Source organism: Podarcis bocagei, assembly GCF_964188305.1.
Source record: "Podarcis bocagei genome assembly, chromosome: 5".
NCBI lineage: Eukaryota > Metazoa > Chordata > Lepidosauria > Squamata > Lacertidae > Podarcis > Podarcis bocagei.
In genome coordinates, this window is record NC_138129.1 from 101,920,773 (window position 1) to 101,934,865 (window position 14,093).

General features: G+C 50.8%; 1 protein-coding gene across 4 annotated transcripts in view; it reads left to right on the forward strand.

The window, feature by feature from the left end:
• Positions 1–5,460: 5,460 nt before the first annotated feature.
• Positions 5,461–14,093, forward strand: part of PDE4DIP (phosphodiesterase 4D interacting protein) — a 127,734-nt gene continuing 119,101 nt past the window's right edge. For 2 of the 4 annotated variants that reach the window (XM_081193269.1, XM_081193273.1), the window contains exon 1: positions 5,463–5,479. The gene's annotated coding sequence lies outside the window, so the exon portion shown is untranslated. Of the gene's footprint in view, positions 5,480–14,093 lie in introns of all 4 variants that reach the window. The other 2 variants (XM_081193271.1, XM_081193272.1) reach the window with 2 other exon arrangements.

Consider the following 14,093-nt stretch of genomic DNA (forward strand, 5'->3'; position numbering starts at 1 on the left):
TAGAAGGGGTCCTGGTACCCTGACATGGCCTCTTGCTTCCTGCAGGGAGGAAAGAAAGTAATGTGTGTGGAGCAACTGGCCGCCTGTATCAAAGGAAACCTTTCTAGTCCTTGCTGGAGCCAGTTTTGTCTCTGCCCAGCCCTGCACACCGTGGGAAGTTTGCCCAGATGGGAACAGAGCCCTTGGACTGAAAAAGCCTCCCCATCCCAACCCCAAAAATGATTAAGGAAGGCAGTAATGAGCAATGGATTCCTGCTGTCCATCACACACGGTCGCCCCTTTCTCACGTCTCATGGGTTGGCCCCAGACAAGCCTCCCAGGCTAGAGAGTCCCTGGTAGTCCGTGTTGCCTGTCCAGAAGCCCAGGTCCCTAAGGCAGAAGTGCCTGGGAAGAAACGGTTGGTGCTGAGCCTGAAAAGCTAGCTGCCCCCACGCTAAGTGGGTGAACTGGTGGACTTTAGTGGAGAAGGAAACTTACTGTTGTGGCTCCCACTTGATGGAGAACTCAAACTCAGGTCCGGGTTTCTACCCAAATCATTAATGCTCAGATGGCTGCAAGACATGCGCAAGACGCAGCTCAAAGGCTGCACAAGGAAAAGCATTGCTGCTCATTTGACCAAAGCTGGTAGGTGTTGATAGTTAGCAGACCGGGCAGCAGGCAGCCTTATCTTTCTAGCTTACAGGATGGCAGCTTATCTATTATAAGTAATACACAGGTATTTACTATAAGTTTTGAGAAAGCCATGTTGATTCATGCAGTCTTCTATAAAAGGAATTTTAAAAATCTTTTTGTACAATTGTGCAAGATCTGTAATAAAAACAAATGGTGACTGTGTAATGCTGTGAGTCGAGCATATATGTTTGCCCAGCTTCCATCAAGAGAATTCATCTCTCCTTGTCTCTCCAGCTGATACTTCAGCTTCAGCATAAAGCGCCCAGGGGTCTCATCATGTTCCTGAGGGGCAGAGAAAGGGATTCAAATCAGTCCTGAGCCTCTTCCTGTTTTTTCTTTTTCCAAGGCTCCAAGTCTGTGTACACATTGCTGACTTAAACACAGCCAGCTCATTCTTTTTCTCAGTTCAGATTGCAGTTGGTTTGCGGGAAACACATCAAAATGCAGTATTTCATAAGAAATGACAGTATAGATGGGGATTTCAGCCCAAGAGTCTCCTGCAATATTGGAGAGGTTGGGGGGACAGCAAGAGTCAGTAAGTCCTGCTGCAGGGAAGCTCTTGGCTTGTCTCTTTTTGCTGCTGTTTCACCAAAGCTCAATGCTGCAGGGCTTCCTCTTGATCTCAGACTTGGACCCATTTATTCTTTCCCATAGAGACTCCTGTTCTATTTTCTGTGATAGATTTGCTGGCGGACAACAGCATGTACCATGTTGGGAGCTGAACCGAAGAATGAATTCCTGTGAAAGTGTCGCCTGAGTGGTTATGGGGGCACGTCAGTTGAATACAATAAGTGTAGGCACATCTAACTTGTGCACATTCAGTTTTACATGCCTGGCAAAAGAATTAAACAGAGGACAAGCATCCAGGGAAAAAAGACTTTGGCCTGCCTATGTGCCCTTGAGCCCAGTGTGTGTTTTGACTACTGTATATGCAGTTTTGACTTTAGGTGTGATTCCCTAGAACGTGACACACCCCCCCCCATCAGTTGTGGGCTCATTGTGCTGCAGCTGCAGAGCCCGAGTTCTGCCAGATTCTCAGAGGAAGGGAGATGAAAGACTGGTACAATAAGACCCAGAGGCATTGAGAGCATTGCAGCAGATGCAAAGCATATAAACAAGGAACGACATTTTGCATGGGCAGGAGTAGCAGTGCTGCTCACTGAGTTTCAAAGCATTCAGCCTAAAGAGAGGTAACTGCCAGTGCAGGCCCTGGGAAAGTGAGGCCTCTCCGCCTTTTTAGAAATGCTGTGTAAGGGCAATCTGGCATGTTCTGTTCCTCGGGGGAAGGATCACTGCTGCTCTGCAAACATTGGCAGCTGCTCCAGATGAACGTGATGACGACAGAGTCAGGAGAAAGTCCAAGGTAACTGCAAACAGACAGTGGGACAAAGCTCAGCCTCAAACAAGCATGTTTTCATCTGGCTTCAGTTCTTCACACACACACAGGCCAGAGGGTCCAGTTTCCTGCCTATTTACCCAGTGGGTTATTCTGCCACAGGCAGGTTCCCATGCCGTCTCCCCAATGAAATCAATGGAGGCTGTAGTATAGGTGAGGGAGTACAGGGCTGTTGAAGAACATCTGTCACTCACTCTCTTGTCATAGAGAAGCCATTAATGTTAACTAAGTAGGTTATGCAGTAGCTTGGCTGGTTTTCTCATAAAAACGTTCTCTTCTGAACTCTAGCAGACTCCTCATGGGGTGATCAGGCAGAACATCGAGTAGCTTCTGAAATCTTTGAGCTTCTCACCACTTCTGAGGCCCATGGCACCCCTGAAAATATCCATGGTTTCCACCTCCCATTTGGGTTTTTTCAGTGCCCCAGTGCTGCACTAGGATGGGGGGGGGGGAGAGATTGTTTTTCTGTACAACTGCTGCAGGTTAAAGAAAATCTCAAACTATATTGATCCTTGTCTTAAAAATATTTTTTAAAAGTTTCCGGGCCAAAAAGGAGTGCTGGAGAAAGGGTGCTAGGGGAGGTGTTTTGGATGCCCACCCCTGGAGCGCTGGCCCACCCTTACCCACAAAGGAGGAGAGTCGGGGGGCTCTCTGCTGAAGGCTCCCTCCCAGTCCAGAGCCTACCCTCTCACCCCCAGGATTTTTATCCCCCCTCCTGATTTCAATTGTTGGGAAAACTTTGCTAGCCTGTGTCATTCTGCACTAGCAGAAGACTCAAAGGCAGCCCCATAGAGTCCATCCATAATCATTCCTTCTGATTGTTTTTTAATGCTTTACTGTGTTTGTATCTTATATGTTGTAAGCCTCATTGATTGTACTCTATACATAAAGTTGAGATATCAATTAATAAATTAAACCTTGACATGAATAGGAATATTTGAAACAGGGTAGTAACTCAACCCAAAGGGACAGAGACAGACAGACAGACAGACAGAAGGAGAGAAAGTTGGAAAATGGTCTCCTTTGCCTCTAACATCTAACTGAGTTGTGCATGTCCTTCAGTAGATGTCGTCTGAATCTAAAATGTTTATTAATCTTATTACAAAGTTTTTAATGATAAAATAATAGCCCAATTCTGAACATGTCTGCTTACATAACAGAGTCAGCCGCTAGGTGGCAGTAAAGGTTTAGTAGGAGAAGCAGTTCATCATCCGAGATGAAGAGGGATTTGCTGTCCTCCTTCGAGAGACAACGGGGACAAGGGAGCCGTCCCGGGGTGTGGCTGCTGTGGCTGCAGACGCTTCTAGGAGCTGCGTGCAGAATGGGGATCCAAGGTGGGCAAACTGTTGCAGAAGGAGCACAAGGTGTCCCCACCACAGGCCCTAGCCCTCCGCTAACTCCCCATATACACCCCAGATACGGCTTTAACGTCTCCACCCGAACAGATCCATGGACGAAAGTAGGGTGCAGAATACCTAGTACAGGGGTAGGCAACCTAAGGCCCGTGGGCCGGATGCGGCTGAATCACCTTCTCAATCTGGCCCAGGGACGGGACGGGAATAAGCGTGTTTTTACTTGAGTAGAATGTGTCCTTTTATTTAAAATGCATCTCTGGGTTATTTGTGGGGCATAGGAATTCGTTCATTCCCCCCCCCCAAAAAAAATATATAGTCTGGCCCTCCACAAGGTCTGAGGGACAGTGGACCGGCCCAGGGCTGAAAAATGTTGCTGACCCCTGACCTAGTGGTTGGGACTGAAGGCATCAAAGCTACCTCTTCACTGTCCATGCCTTCCAGGAGGATCTCCCCATTTTGTCTGCAGACGGTGGAATTCCCAGTTCCAGTCCCCAGCATCACCTACTAAATAATCCCAGGCTATACTGGGAAAGGTTTAGAATGCTCAGAAAAGTCACATGTAGGAACGTGGCCTGAGAATCCAAGACACTGCAATGCGAAGAAAAGGAGCACAATCTACTGAGCCACATCTCCCAGGCTCCTCTGTCTCCTCCCATGCCTCCAGGGCCTGCCCACTCCACTTTGCCACCTGAAGTGAAACAGGAATGTGCCCCCTGCCCCCCCTTGTTGAAACTTGGCAAAAGGAGAGCAAGCCATGGTCACTTCTCACAATAATGCCATGCGGGGGGCGGGGGGTCTAGTGGGGCAGCCAGGGGACACCTGGCTGACTAGCAGTATATGTGAAAAGGACCTTGGGGTCTTGGTGGACTACAAGCTGAACATGAGTCCACAGTGTGATACAGCAGCAAAAGAAGCAAATGCTATTCTAGGCTGCATCAACAGAAATGAAGTGTCCAGCTCAAGGGAAGTAATAGTACCACTCGATTCTGCCTTGGTCAGACCACACCTGGAATACTGTGTTCAGTTCTGGACACCACAATTTAAGAAGGCTGCTACATGGGTGTAGCCAGGATTTATGTTGGGAGGGGGCAGAACCGAGTTATCTGTGACACAATTGTTCAGTTAATTCAGTATTTTTATTTATTTACTTGATGAGGGGCAGCTGCCCCTCCCCCCCTTACACCCATGGATGTTGACAAGCTGGAACGTATGTAGAGAAGGGCGACCAAGATGATCAAGCCTGATGAGGAACGGTTGAAGGAGCTGGACATGCTCAGCCTGGAGGAGACTGAGAGGAGATAGGAGAGCCACCTTCCAATACTGTATCTGAAGGGCTGTCACATGGAAGAGGGAACATGCTTGTTTTCTCCTTCTCTAGGACTTGAACCCATGGCTTCAAGTTACAAGAAATGAGATTCCGACTCAACATCAGGAAGAACTTTTTGTCTGTAAGGGTTGTTTAACAGTGGGATGGAAGGTGGTGGACTCCCCTTCCTGGAAGCAGAGGCTGGATGGCCCTCCGTCAGGGTCGCTTGAGCTGAGATTGAGCTGGAGGCATCGCAGGGGGTTGGACTAGATGACCCGCAGGGTCCCTTCCAATTCTACCATTCTCTGATGCCATGATTCTCCCACAGACAAATGTGCTGGCAAGCTTCTATACCAGCAGTGGCTGCAGATGTAAAATGGTTATTTTTTACTTCTCAGGTGGGAAATCGTATTAAATGTACCAAAAACCAAAACCATAAATGTGTTTTGTTTGTTTTTTGTATTTTCATGCCCTCACGTGGCTGCTGGCCCAGGAAACTTCTTTCTGGAGGCGCCCCGGGACGGAGGCAGCGCAAGGCGCTTCGCATCCCGCCGACCTGGCAAAGGCCCGGCTCCTTTTCTGCGGCTGCTCCGAAGGTTTCCTCTGTCTCTCGCAAGAGATGCGCTCCTTTCGCGGTCCTCCTTGCGGCAGCCCCTTCCTTCCGCCGAGACGGCGCCGCGGCTGCGCGCGGGTCAGCTGGAGGCGGCTCCGGGAGCGCGCGGCTCGGCGACGGCATCCCGGAGGGAGCAGGTACGCGCCGTCGCGGGGAGGCGGCTCGGGGTCGCGGCGCGCCGGAGGGTGCCCGGCCGCGGAGGGAAGGCGGCGGCGGCGGCCTGGGGCGGCGCAGCTCCAGCGCGCAGCGGGCCAGACAGCGCTGCCCCGGGGGCCTGGGGCCTTGCTCAAGGGCAGAGGGCGCCCCGGGGAGGAAGCGGGCGGCCTTGGGCAGCCTCGGCCTGGCGCCGCCCGGAGGGTCGTGTGGTACAATGGTCATTGCCAGCGGCACTTCCCCTCCCCCGCCCGCCTCTTCTTCTCGGGCTGCTGCGCGCTCCCTTTCCGCGGAGGCTCTTTGCTGCGCCCGCGCGCGAGGGGGATCCCGAGAGGGGCGCGCGGGGATGGTGGCCTCTTACCCCGCTCGGCCTCTTCCCGGGGCTTCTGCTCCTGAACCTGAAAGAAAATCCCAGGAAGCGCCCAAGCTGGTACCCGGCTTCATGCCCACGTTTCACAGGCACAGCCAGATGGTTGCTGGTTTGGGGTGGAATTCACCCACATCCCGGCACAGTGGAAGTTGACTGCAGGCAACAACAACAAACAACAACAAACCCCCTTCCCCTCAAAATCAGGCTTTTTGCAGTAAGGAGATGGAGGAGAAAATGCCCTGGAAAGTGCGGGGTAATAGTTGCTCAAGGCAGGATCTGACCTCCCTGCAAACCAATCAGAATGTTGTTGGCATCCATCTGTCTGGAGAGACAAGGGAGTGCGACCTCCCTGGGGTGCAAGCATGGGGACAGTGTCTGGAGGTCCTGGGCTGCCCGGATGGCAAACCCCCTCTCTCAGCCTCGCTGATGGGGCCCAAAGGAAAGCGGAGCAAGATGTTTGGCACCAGGTGGACTGCAGGGGTTGCTGGAAGGAGGCGTACAGGGAGCCATCTAACCATCTTAGGGCCTCCGCTCCAGTTTTGTGTAGGGTTGACCCCTGAGCGTTTCTTCTCCTGGAGATGTCCTGCAAGGCAGCAAAGGTTTAAGGTCAGAGTGTTCTTTCTCCTAGATGGGCTCCCTTCCCAGGTTGACAAGCCCCATCTGCTCCTCACTTCCTTCTACAGCATGTGCAGAAACCACCTTCTTGACTGTTGGGTCCTCTCTTGGCCTTCATGGAAATCCCTAACTCACCAAGGGTTTCAGACCCCTCAACTCCCCTCAACTGCTTCAGCTGGCCAGTCAATGCCGTTTCCCGGGGTGTGTCCGCTGTCTCGTGCCGACAGCTTCTAGGAACCACAGGTGAGAGTTGAGTGCTGGGTGGGCACCAAAGGTGGACAAACTCTCTGCAGACTTTGTGCAAACAAATCAGACCAGTGCTTGGAGGCATTGATGTCCTGGATGTGGGCAATATGTTGAAGCTGAATCCTGAAAAGATGGAGGTCTTTAGTGTCCCAGGAAGTGGAGAGACATCCGGTCATGGATGGAACAGATTCGCAGCTTGGGGATGTTGCTGGATTCAGCTGGTGGCCTTGGTGACTAGGAGGGCCTTTTTCGAGCTCTGACTGCTTCACCATCTCTCACCCCTTTTAGAAAGACATGGCTGTGGTGACGCCATGCTCTGGTAACTTCCAGAATAGATTGTTGCAATGCTCTATACAAGAAAGGAGAGTCCAACTGAACATCCGGAAGAGTTTTCTGGTGGTACTGTTTAGAGGTTGTGGGCTCTCCTGTAGTTGAGATGCCTGCATCACAGAGGGTTGGACCAGCTGAGCTGCTTGGGATCCCCTCCCACGTTACAATTCTATGATTCTATGACTCCTTTCTCCTTATAGCCCACCTTTCCTCCAAAGTGCTCAAGGTGGCCCTCCTGGTTTCCCATTTCCCATGTTATCCTCACAATGACCCTGTGTGGTAGGTGAGGCTGAGAGACAATGACTGGCCAAAGGCCTCACTTGAGGGCCAAGCCGTGGCTTTTACCCTGTTCTCCCAGATCCAATAAATGTCCCACAATGTTACTCCTTATTCTGGAAAGTAGGTCTAGAAGTGAAGAAGCAGGAGGACCTTTTCTCATAGCTCTGGGCATTTATGGTGACCCTTGTTAACAGTTCTGGGTGGCAACTTTCCCCTTTCCACCACCCATGCCTATATGACCTCCTAGTTGCCCTACCAGGTCCAGCATCCACCAGCTGCCGCTGTTATTTCCCCTTTTAAGCCAGAAGGCTGCTCTTTTCAGGATGGAAAGGGTTAAGCAACCCCGCCCTCATGGTCCCTCCACCCCGAATTTCAGCCTGTGCTGCTAATTTTCAGGGAGACTGATTCACTTATCTTCTCCCATGGAGCAGCTATTTTCTGCCCCCCAGTCACTTTCTGAGGATGCAACTTCACTAATGGTCTTCTGCCCTTTGAAATCTCACTTAGCCTGTAATGCTTCTGAGGTTCAGGGCGGGCCCACAGGAGCCATAAATGCAGCTGAGACTGAGAAGAGCCCAGAGGAGCAGCTGTCTCTCTGCAGAGGACAAGAGGGCAGGGAAAGAGCAGTGGCAGGCTTCATCCAATCTTTTCTAAAAGGATCCTCTCCACACTGGGGCTCTTGGCAGCAGTCTTTAAAGCTGAGTCTACCAGGAGCCGAATAATTCAGCCTGCTCACCCAGGGCTTTCTGTGATGTTAAAGTGGTCCAAAGCCCCTTGGCCAGTCAGTGCCCAGCCGTTTGGGCTTAGATAAAGCAGGAAGAGCCTTTTTCTTATTTTCCTCCACCTGACCCAAGGAGGTGCCTGCTGCTTTTTCCACCTCCGCCTGCCTGGGCTCCCCCTCCCTGGGGCTGCTGACTTCACGGTGCCAGGCAGTCACTGGGGATTCTGCAGGCAGCTCTTCCTTCCCTTCCAGGCTGCATCCCTGTGTGTGTTGCTTCAGGCTCCCCCCCCCCCTGTTTAGTTTCTTGCAAGAAGAAAGCCCTGTGCAAAGGGAGGGCCTCACGGTGAGCCAGGCAGGTCTGGCGGGAAGCCCTTTCTTCATGTCTTCTTCCTGGCTCATCACCAGTCCATGACCTGAGCCAAAGGGGGCTGGCAGAAGGGGTAAGTAGGGCTTCCCCCATTTGTGATAATAGACATTGGTGTGCTTTGTGGGCTTCTTCCTGCTTGTGCCTTTAAGGGTTCCCTGCAGTGAGTGGGCATCTCTTACTGGGTTGCACAACTCTCTTCCCTTGTGGCCTGAGCTGCTGGTGCTGTGACTCTTAATGCCCGACAGTCACAGAAGAGCATCTGCAGAAGAGGCTGCCTTGGGACAGCTGGCTTGTACTCTTCTTTGCCCTGGCGCAGCCCATCCCTCGGAAAGGCTGCATTTCAAGCCCCCTGGAACGGCGGCAGGGATCATCCAGGGAGGGCTTGCACCCCAGAGAGGAGGCGTTGGGCTGGGCTCTGCTGGAGAAGGGCCCCATTTGCTGGGGGATGAGGAGGCGTCAGAGGCGTCCTTTGAACCAAGTGAAGGAACCCAGCTGGAGGCAAGGCTTTTCTTCCAGGGGTGCTTTTCCCATTTCTTCAGGGAGAAAGATTCACCAGCCCCACCCAGGGTGAAACTCCCTCCTCACAGTGAAGGCACAGAATGAAAAAGCTTATTTGTGACCCCCCCAAAAAACCTTCACCTGTGAAGCAGGGGCCCATTCAGTGACCCCCAAGGGCAGGAAGGCGGCTTGGATGCTGCTTAGCACTCTCAGCTGCTCTAAATTTTGTTTTCTGTGCTTACCCATTGTTTTTAGTGTATATATTGTTGTGAGCTGTCTTGTAGACATTTAAGTGGAAAGTAGTTGGAAATGCTAAAATAATAATTAAATACTGCTCAAATGGCAGGCAGGATTTTATCAAGTAAACTGTAAAGGATGTTCATTTTATTATGTGCCATAAGCTTTAAATCCTTCTTGGCAACTTTTTTTGCTGAACTGTTTAGCCTCCATGCTATATTTATGTATTTGATTCTCATCTATAAGTAATAAATCAGTCCTGTTCTTTTTCAGTTTAATTTAATCTTATCTTATTGCCATTCCAATTCTTCATTCTATGATAAATATGGTTTTTTTGCCTGTCAACTCCATCCCCATGCTTATTTTATATTTTATAATAACTTATAATAATGTCTTGGCTCCTCCTTTATTAAAGTGATTCATTCATGAAAACATGGAATGGCATCAAAATTGGGACTGACCCAGTAAAGTCTGATGGGGTTATATTTGGGGCCGGGGGGAGGGGGCATTGGTTACAGTTCTCATGTGCAAAGGAGAAGGAAATCTGGGCCTTCTGCTTAGAACAGTTATATGAAAGAGGGGTTTGGGACAGGTGTATGACAAGCCACACCACCCCAAATTCCCTCTTCTACAACTGGTAAGAACCTCTTTATTGTTTATGTCTGGTTATCCTGTAGGTTATTTGTATTTCTTCTGTGTGGTTTTTCAAAAGTGTCACATTTTCTCCAGGATGCTTGCAGGTTTTTCAAAACAATGATAAAAGAAACTTAGCTGCAGTATATATCAAAGATGTCAGTGTAGTCAAGGAAGCTGTTTGCAGCCCCTGTAAAAGGTCTTTCAGAAAATGGAAGTATTGTCCAAATAAAGAGAACAAAAAGGAGTACAAACTTTGCTCCCCCCAAAGTTGAAAATAAGGGGTGCATTTTAAAATATATATATATTAAGTATATAGAACAAACCTTTGCTGAAGAAGAATCAGCATGGCTTCTGCAAAAGTAGCTTCTGCCTCAGTACTCCGATTACGGTATATTAATAAGAGTTCTTTGATTATATTAACAAGCACATGATTAAGGATGGCCTGGTAGACATTACACACTTGAGATTCCAAAGAAGCTGGGAGCAAGATCCCTCACTGATGGCTCCTGAGTCAACTTGGCAGCTGCAGGATAAGTGTTCAAGTCCTCCTGTGGTCCTAGAGCAGGTTAAATAGAGGAAGTAGAAGGTAGGAATAAACAGGCAATTTTCCCAAAGAAGGGAAGTGGCCAGAGGGTCATGGGAGGCCTCTGATGTGGGAGGTCCTGTTGCCCATTCCTGGGAATGTGCTTGCGCCTTATATGTAAGAAGGGAATACAGGATGTGAGCTGGGAAGGGTGATGTCATTCTGGCATTGTGCCATTGCCACATGTCCGTTGGTGTCTTCCATAGAAGGCTAATGGAGGCTTGCTTGGTATGCAGGGACCTCGTCGTCAGGAAGGGACTCTCTGTTGTCTTTGCTACACTTGCTTTGGTTTCTGCAGCGACTGAGGTGATGGCTCTGCCACTAGTTGGCCATAGGACGGCACCTGTGTGGTGCTGATGTTAGTCCTGACATAATGGCTTGTAGCAGAAGGATAGGATTGGTCTTCCTGATACGTGGAAAAGAGGGCAGCTCTGCACAAGAATTTCAGAGGATGTGAGAAAGATACAAAATAAAGCCCTCAACGATTCTTCATTTTCCTATTACCTCTGTGCTTTCCTGTAACATCTAATATTTTTAAAGTATTGTAATACAAAATACACATACTTCCAGATTCTGCAGCATAACAAAATAAAATTAGTTACAGGTAGGTAGCTGTGTTGGTTTGTCATAGTCAAAACAAAGTAAAAAAAAATCCTTCCAGTAGCACCTTAAAGGTAAAGGTAAAGGGACCCCTGACCGTTAGGTCCAGTTGTGGACGACTCTGGGGTTGCGGTGCTCATCTCGCTTTATTGGCCGAGGGAGCCGGCGTACAGCTTCCGGGTCATGTGGCCAGCATGACTAAGCCGCTTCTGGCGAACCAGAGCAGCACACGGAAATGCCATTTATCTTTCCGTTGGAGTGGTACCTATTTATCTACTTGCACTTTGACGTGCTTTCGAATTGCTAGGTTGGCAGGTATCTGAAGAAGTGTGCATGCACACGGAAGCTCATACCAATAACAAACTTAGTTGGTCTCTAAGGTGCTACTGGAAGGAATTTTTTAATTTTGTTTCAAAATAAAATTGTGAAACTGCATAAATCAACACTTCCCTATTTGTGTAATGTATCACAGTTGCAGTGGGTGTGTTTTATGGAGCTATCCCATAACAGTCAGCCTTCCTGACTTCTTTGCTCATGCCAACTCCGTAGTTTAATTTCCTCTGCAAGAAGGAGTCCTTCTGCCCTCCGTCACCTTACGATAAGGGAAGCCTGGCCATTGGGTTGCACAGAGTCATCTAGAAAAGGGTGAAGTATTCAGATCATGGTTTAAGGGCTTCTCCCTGCCCTGCTTCACAAGATATGTCCCTATTGATTGCAACCCGACCTCATTGGAGCATCTCTCCCCAGGGATGACTGCAGTTCTCCTGCTTCCCTGGCAGCTCACTGCTCTTCTGTGAAAAGCAGGGAAATTGAGCATCTAATGGAGCTAAATTGATTCTGCAGAAGGTGCCATCCTGACTTTCTCATCTGGCTGCTGACCTTTTGGCAGCTGAAATATACTCGGAGACAAGAGTGGATTTCATGCTCAGCTCATAGTGGTGAGGAGGAATGCAGTTTCCCCCAGAATGTCTGCTTTATATACAATATTTACACAATGGGCCCCACGTGATTGGCTAATTCCGGGATTCTCCTGTAGGCCAATCAGGTTGCAGATTAACTTCCACCTGGAGCTGGATTGGGTGGCTCATGTGGACCAATCAGACTGCTGCATTCTGGATCCTATTGTTCTAGGACCAGTCAGACTGCTGCATTTTGGATCCTATTGAACTCCTCCCCTCTAAGTTCCAGTCCTGCCCAGGAGGTTGCATTCATAGTCCTCAAGGTACGCCGGCTGCCTATGTGTGTGTTGCGGCCTGGGGTGTTCCCTGGTCAGGGGTTCGGGTTCTGGCTCGTTTTCCAAGGATGCTGGCTGCAGTGGGGCCGTTTGGTCTGGCGCAACCGGCTCGCTCAGTCGTGGCTCTGGTTCCGGTGTCCTTTCGGCCTCGCGGGTCCTCTCTGTATTTACTGATTCTGCCTCCCCTGCTGGCCCTTCCTGTTCTACGGGCCTCACTGCCCCACTGTTCCCTTGGGACTCCTCTGACCTGTCCTCCTCCTGGTTTTCTCCCTGGAATCGTTGCTGTAGCTGGTGGCAGTGGCAGTGGCAGCATAGCCCCTCTCTCCGTTAGCACCTCGTACGACACGGGGCCAGTGACCCCGGTGACTGTGGCAAGTACCCATTCCAGGCCTGCCCCAAAATTCTTTGTTTACGCTGGGTCCTGGGCCACGAAAGTCCGGGGGTTCCTGCCTTCCCCAACCACCACCTCATCCTGAGCTCTGTTGGGGTGAAGACGGTTCAGTCTGATTGCAAGGCGCCAGCTCATTAATAGTTCAGCGGGGCTCTGGCCAGTCGTTGAGCTGGGGGTGCTGTCGTGTTCTAGAAGGAATGTGGCAATGTGGTATTCCCAATCCCCTTGCGTCATGCGGCGGAGGGTGTCCTTGGTGGTCCACACCATGCACTCTGCTTGGCCATTGGTGGCAGGGTGGAATGGCACCGAGTGGATGTGGCGGATGGCGTTCTGCGCTGTGAAGGTCTGCAATTCTCCTGACATAAATGCGGTTCTGTTGTCTGAGACGAGAGTGTCAGGGAGCCCATGGGTTGCAAACAGCCTGCGTAGTACCCGGATGGCTGCGGACATAAAAGTGGACGGTACCAGTGCGACTTCCAGCCATTTGGTGTAGGAGTCCACCACTATGAAGACTGTTTTCCCCTGAAAGGGGCCAGCGAAGTCCACGTGCAGGCGTGCAGGCGTGCAGGCGTGACCATGGTGCTCAGGCAGACACCCAGGACTGGACTGGGGCCCTTGGGGGATCTGGGTGGGATTCTTGGCAGGCCTGGCAGTGTTTGACCCCGTCCTCTATCTCTCTGTCAATCCCTGGCCACCACACATAACTCCTGGAGAGGGCCTTCATTCTCACTACCCCTGGGTGTGTCTCATGTAGGGCTGTGAGGACCCTTTTGTGGAGGGGATGGGGAACGACAATGCTGTTTCCCCATAACAGGCACCTCTTGTGGGCTGACAGTTCATGTTTGCGGGTTGTGTAGCTGGCGAATTCTGGCCCGGGGCTGCTGCTGGGCCATCCCCTCCACACCCAGTCCAGGACCCGGGAGATGACCTTATCTTTCTTGGAATGGTGCGCAACTTTTTGTGCCTGAATGGGGCGGTCGGGAAGCAGATCCAGGCTCATAACCTCTTGCGCGGGTGCTGGGTTGGGGCCTGTTTCCGGTAGTGGTAGCCTGCTGAGGGCGTCCGTGTGGCCTATCGCCTTCCCAGGGCGGTGAATCAGTGTATACTGGTAGCCGGCAAGGAAAATTGACCACCTGAGGACGCGAGGAGACTTGGCACTTGGGGGGTCTGCTTTTCGGGGGCAAACAAACCAAGCAACAGCTTGTGGTCAGTCACCATGGTAAGGGGCTGCCCATACAAGAAATCATGGATTTTTTTTACTCCCTTCACGATTGCCAGACCCTCATTGTCAATTTGCGAGTAGTTCCGCTTGGCTGCGGCGAGTGTCTGGGAAAAGTATGCTACCGTCACCTCTCTTCCATCCGGGAGCTGGTGTCCCAGGACAGCGCCGATTCCGTAGGGTAAGGCTAGCACCACCGGCAGCCTCTCATCGAAGTGTGCCAAGACCCGGAAGTCCCGGAGGGTGAATGGGGCCGGCCTGAGTTTGGGACC